This window comes from Hordeum vulgare, chromosome 4H, assembly GCF_904849725.1.
Source record: "Hordeum vulgare subsp. vulgare chromosome 4H, MorexV3_pseudomolecules_assembly, whole genome shotgun sequence".
NCBI lineage: Eukaryota > Viridiplantae > Streptophyta > Magnoliopsida > Poales > Poaceae > Hordeum > Hordeum vulgare.
Window position 1 is genome coordinate 505,937,878 of NC_058521.1, and position 6,228 is coordinate 505,944,105.

The window sequence follows — 6,228 nt, forward strand, 5'->3', positions numbered from 1 at the left end:
TGAATCTTATTTGAGTTTCTTCTGATCTCTCTTATGCATGATTTCATATCCTTGTAATTCTCTTAGAGTTGTGGGTTTTGTTTGGCCAACTAGATCTATGATTCTTGCAATGGGAGAAGTGCTTGGTTTTGGGTTCATACCGTGCGGTGACCTCACCAGAGACAGGAGGGGTAGCGAGGCATGCATCGTGTTGTTGCCATCAAGGGTAAAAAGATGGGGTTTTCATCATTGGTTTGAGTTTATCCCTCTACATCATGTCATCTTGCTTAAGGCGTTACTCTGTTTGTCATGAACTCAATACACTAGATGCATGCTCGATAGCGGTCGATTTGTGGAGTAATAGTAGTAGATGTAGAAAGTACCGGTCTACTTGTCTCAGACGTGATGCCTATATGTATGATCATTGCCTTAGATATCGTCATGACTTTTCTCGGTTCTATCAATTGCTCGACAGTAATTTTTTCACCCACCGTAATACTTGCTATTTTGAGAGAAGCCTCAAGTGAACACTATGGCCCCCGGGTCTACTCCACACCATATTTTTAGCCTTACACTTTTTGTTTGTTGCACTTTCTGCCTTCAGATCTCACTTTGCAATCAATCTTGAAGGGATTGACAACCCCTTTATAGCATTGGGTGCAAGCTCTTTGTGTTTGTGCAGGTACTATGGACTTGACGAGATTCTCCTACTGGATTGATACCTTGTTTCTCAAACTGAGGGAAATACTTACTGCTCCTGTGCTGCATCACCCTTTCCTCTTCAAGGGAAAACCAACGCAAGCTCAAGAGATGACTGAAGGTTTCTGTCGACGTAGCAAGGTGGGGCCCTGAGGCTTGCTCGACGCAGAAGGGTTGTCGGGGAAGAGGTTGGACATCTCGGGGGAGGCTGGAACTGGCCGAGAACATCGCCCCCACCTTGGTGACTTCCTGTAGTGCGCCCAGAGCTCAGTTTTGGCATGCCACGGCATGCTGGCACGCTCTGAGGCACTTTGGACGTGTCTAGCATGTTCTGGCACTAGCTGGGAGTGTAGCTAGCCGTTTGGGTCTTGTGGGAGCTTCGGCTGGTCAAGGGAGACAAGAAATATTGGTGCTGCCAGCCTTGAACTGAAATCTAAATTGGGTTTTTTGGCCTTTCCACTTTGAACCAGTGAGGGGCCAGTTGACTCGGGTTAGACACAGATGCCCACTTAATCAATGAGTTTGAAGCAAAGGGGTTTGGTTTAGCTATGGCTAAGGTGGCTTTTTGCTATCTGCCATAAGGTGTTCGACATCGGGTTAAGGGGGTTGCACCCCACCACTGGTGCTACAACTTAACAGGTTTGGGTTTGGTGGTAAACCATGGGGTTTCACCAAATTTGAGCTCCAATGGACAAGTTTAGCTTTTAAACTTGAAAATACTCCAATATGACCAGATATGTCCCTTCCAAAGGGATTGTGGGAAAACTAAGTCCCACAAATCCCATTTTTCGTGTGGAACCCTCATTTGAGGTATTAGGCACTCCTGCAAAGTTCCAGCATCATTGGATAAACTTTGCTATGTAGAGTTGATCTAACTTGATTCTGGACAGAAGGGGTTTTTGGGTTATTTGGGGTCCTTATTCACCTTTGATCAAGGTGAAACTTTATGTGGACACCAAATAGGGCTTAGGGATATCACTGGAATTTTCTAGGAATATATTGAGAATATTTCCTTTGGAAATATTTCAAAATGCCGAAACAGAGAGAAATAGCTTTCATGGTTTTATTCAATAAATATAATATAAAATGGGGTTTAAAATCCTAGGTATGGAAAATATATGTCCTTCTGATCATCTCCAAATTTAATCTGATTTTCCTAAGGCAGAAAAGTATTTTTCCTTGTAGGAATACCAATTCTGGACTCAGAATGGACATCTTATTTAATTAGGAAAATAATTACAAAAATAATTATCTTTGTGGTTTGAAATATAAAGATAGGTTAAAATCAGATCACCAACTTTGAGTAGAAGCACTGCTTGCTATCAAGGGCATGTAGTGCAACTCAAGGTAGGGTTTTACCTTGATCAGAAATAAGTAAAGGTTTTTGGAAATCAATGTTATGAAATAGGGTTTTATCCTCACATGATCAAACACACAAGCATACAATGTCAATCATGGCACACACAACATTAGTTTTGAAAAAGGTTTAAGAAGCTCAGATTTTCACAGTACAGATAAGTGATAGCAAAAACAGGGTGTGACAGACCTATCCCGCTTACAAGAATCTCGTCCCCGAGATTCCTAAGCTAGGTGCTAAAAAGGTCTGGAAACTCAGATCGGAGATAGTCTTCATGCTCCCATGTAGCTTCGGCTTCGGTGTGGTTGCTCCATTGAACCTTGAAATACTTGATAGTGCTGCTCCTGGTGCAGCGCTCTACTTCATCCAGAATGCGGATCGGCCTCTCGCGGTAGGTGAGATCGGGCTGAAGGTCAATGGCCTGGTGGTCAATGTCCTTGTAAAGATCGGGACGACTTGGCGCTTGAAGACACTTCCGCAGTTGTGACACGTGGAAGACGTTGTGCACACCCGAAAGTTCCGGAGGTAGCTCCAACTGATAAGCAACTTCTCCACGCCTTGTCGTGATCTTAAAAGGTCCAATGAACCTTGGAGCGAGTTTCCCCTTAACATGGAAACGCTTGGTTCCCTTGAGAGGTGTGACATGGAGGTACACCAGATCTCTGGGAATGAACTCCACATTCCTGCGGCGAGAGTCTGCATAGCTCTTTTGTCGTGACTTGGCTGCTTTCAGATTGTCTCGGACTAGTTGCACCTTCTCTTCTGCCCTGTGCAAGACTTCTGGTCCGAAAATCAGCCCGTCACCGGTTTCAGGCCAGTTGAGCGGGGTGCGGCACTTCCGTCCATACAATACTTCGAACGGGGCCATCTCGAGACTGGACTGGTAGTTGTTGTTGTATGAAAACTCAGCGAACGGAAGACAGTCTTCCCATTTGGCTCCGTGCGCTAGGACGCATGCGCGGAGCATATCTTCGAGTATCTGATTCACCCTTTCCGTTTGTCCTCCTGTTTGCGGGTGGAAAGCGGTGCTAAAAGAGAGCTTGGTTCCGAGGGCCTCTTGAAATTTCCTCCAAAACCTTGAGGTGAATTGCGTGCCTCGGTCAGATATAATCTCCTTGGGAACTCCATGAAGGCTCACTATACGCTCAATATAGAGACTACCCAACTTGTTCCCATCATAAGTTGTGTTGACAGGGATGAAATGGGCCACTTTGGTCAAATGGTCGACAACAACCCATATCGAGTTATGGCCCCTGCTAGACCTTGGTGAGCCGGTAACAAAGTCCATGCCTACCTTGTCCCACTTCCATTCTAGCAGCTTGAGAGGTTGTAGCAGTCCTGCGGGTCGCTGATGCTCAGCCTTGACTTGCTGGCACACGTCGCACTTGTCCACATAAGACACTATTTCCCTCTTCATGTCGTGCCACCAGAATCTTCCTCAGAAATCTTGATACATCTTGGTACCACCGAGGGTGAATGGACTAGGGTGTATCATGTGCTTCCCGTAGGATTAAATCCTTGAGTTCAGCCTTGTTGGGTACGCATAAACGCTTCCCAAACCACACCACTCCTTGTTCATCCTCCAAGAATCCTGGGGCCTGGCCTTCTTGAATCTTCCTCTTGATACCTTCAATGCTCTTGTGACCCTTCTGGGCCTCCTTGATGTCGTCTACCAATGTTGGTTTGACTTCGAGGTTATCTAGGAATCCAGTTTCCACTAGTTCCAACCCAAAGTTCTCCAATTCTTCATATAAGGCGGGCTGCCTTTCCTTAAGCATGACGTTCAAGGTGCTGGTCTTCCGGCTCAAGGCATCAGCCACTACATTAGCCTTACCGGGGTGATATTGAATGCTAAGGTCGTAGTCCTTGATTAACTCTAACCATCTTCGTTGCCTCATATTCAATTCCCTTTGGGTGAAGATATACTTCAGACTCTTGTGGTCAGTGTATATTTCACATCGCTTCCCCAGAAGGTAATGTCGCCATGTCTTCACAGCATGCACTACTGCTGCCAATTCGAGATCATGGGTGGCATAGTTCTCCTCATGGGGGTGCAATTGCCGCGACAAGTATGCCACAACTCTGCCATCCTGCATTAGAACCCCACCTAGCCCGGTCCTTGAGGTATCACAATATATCACAAACTCCTTGCTGATATCTGGAGTGGCGAATACCGGGGCGGTGGTTAGTCTCTTCTTCAACTACTCGAAGCTCACTTCACATTCCGGCATCCATTCGAACTTCTTGCCTTTCTTCAAGAGCTGAGTCATAGGTCGCGCGATGCGGGAGGATCCTTCTACGAACTTGCGGTAATATGTCGCGAGTCTGAGGAAGTTGCTGACTTCCTTTATGTCAATTGGCGATTCCCAGTTGGTTACCGTGGTAATCTTAGAGGGATCAACTACCAATCCACTTGTTGTCATGGTATGACCCAAGAATCCAACTTTGTTCAGCCAAAACTGGCATTTGCTGAACTTGGCATATAGTTGGTGCTCTCGAAGCTTCTCCAATACTAACCTCAAGTGTTTCTCATGCTCTTCTTCAGACTTGGAAAAGATTAATATGTCATCAATGAATACGATGAGAAACTTGTCCAGGTATTCCATGAAGACCTTATTCATGAGGTACATGAAGTAAGCTGGGGCATTAGTCAGCCCAAAAGACATGACAGTGCATTCATAGAGACCGTACCGGGTCACAAATGGTGTCTTCGATATGTCCTCGGGTCGGATCTTTAGTTGGTAATATCCAGATCGTGGGTCGATCTTGGAGAATACCTTAGCTCCATTTAGCTGATCGAACAAGTCTTCAATCTTGGGGAGTGGGTGCTTGTTCTTGATCGTGACCTCATTGAGAGAACGGTAATCGACGCAAAGTCTGATTGTCCCATCCTTCTTGGACACGAAGAGAACAGTTGATCCCCAAGGTGATGCACTTGGACGAATAAACCCTTTCCTGAGTTGCTCATCCAATTGCTTCTTCAACTCCGCTAGTTCTTCGGATCCCATCCTGTAAGGCTTCTAATAGATAGGCCTTGCTCCGGGCATGAGTTCGATGATGAAGTCGATCTCTTGATCAGGAGGCATCCCTGGTAGCTCATCAGGAAAGACGTCTGGGTATTCACAGAGTATTGGCACTCGGTCAAGTCCTTCCTCCGACAGGCTGTTAACCCGTGGTAATCGAGCGGGTACTGGTTCAGAGACATACTTGGCTTTGACCCCTTGGTCACTTGTCATGGTACTGGCCCTGTTGGCACAGTCCAAGATGCTTTGATGCTTGGCCAACCAATCCATGTCGAGTATTACTTCTAGGCCTTGCGACTTAAGCACAATGAGATCCGCTGAGAAGCTCGTCCCATTGATAACTATCCCGACCTTCCTACATCCTAGGTTGGTCCTCAAAACTGCTTCCGGGGTTTGAATTTCCATATGCCCACGAAGCAAGATAGGTTCTAAACCACACTTTTCCGCAAACTTTTGCGTAACAAAAGAATGCGAAGCACCACAATCAATCTATACTATTGCTGGGGTAGAGTTGACGAGGAACGTACCAAGAATGTAGTCCGGGTCTTCCTGTGCCTCTTCTGTAGAAATATGATTAATCCGCCCCTTGTTGTGATACTGCTGATTGCGGGGAACCTGATTCCTCCCTGGTGCTCCTTGGCTTGGATTTGGCGCATTGGGGCCCGGAGCATCGAGTTTCTTGTTGGGGCACTGCCTAGAATAGTGCCCAGTTTGTCCACATCCGAAACAGGTAACTTGCACTAGAAGATTGGTCTTGACCCCACCGTTGTTTGGCGGATTGGTTGCTGGCTTGGCATTGACTTGCTGCTGAGGCTGGTAATTTTGGCAAAATGTCGGATGCTTGCACTGTTGCTGCTGATAGTTGGGTCTTGTTGGAGCTGACTGCCATGGTCGTGGTTTCGAGTTACTTGGTCCTCCACTACCCATTAGCTTGCACTTATGGGTGTCGTCCATTGCACGATGCTTGTCTTCCAACATAAGGGCCTTATTTACCAGGTCGCGGAAGGTCCGGCATTCACAAACAACCAGCTGATACTGGAGTGACTGCTGCAGTCCTTCCATAAAGTGTTCCACTTTGGCGGCCTCAGTACTGACGTCTTCAGGTGCGTACCTTGATAGGAGGTTGAACTTCTACAAATACTCCTTCACAGATCCACTGCCTTGACTTAA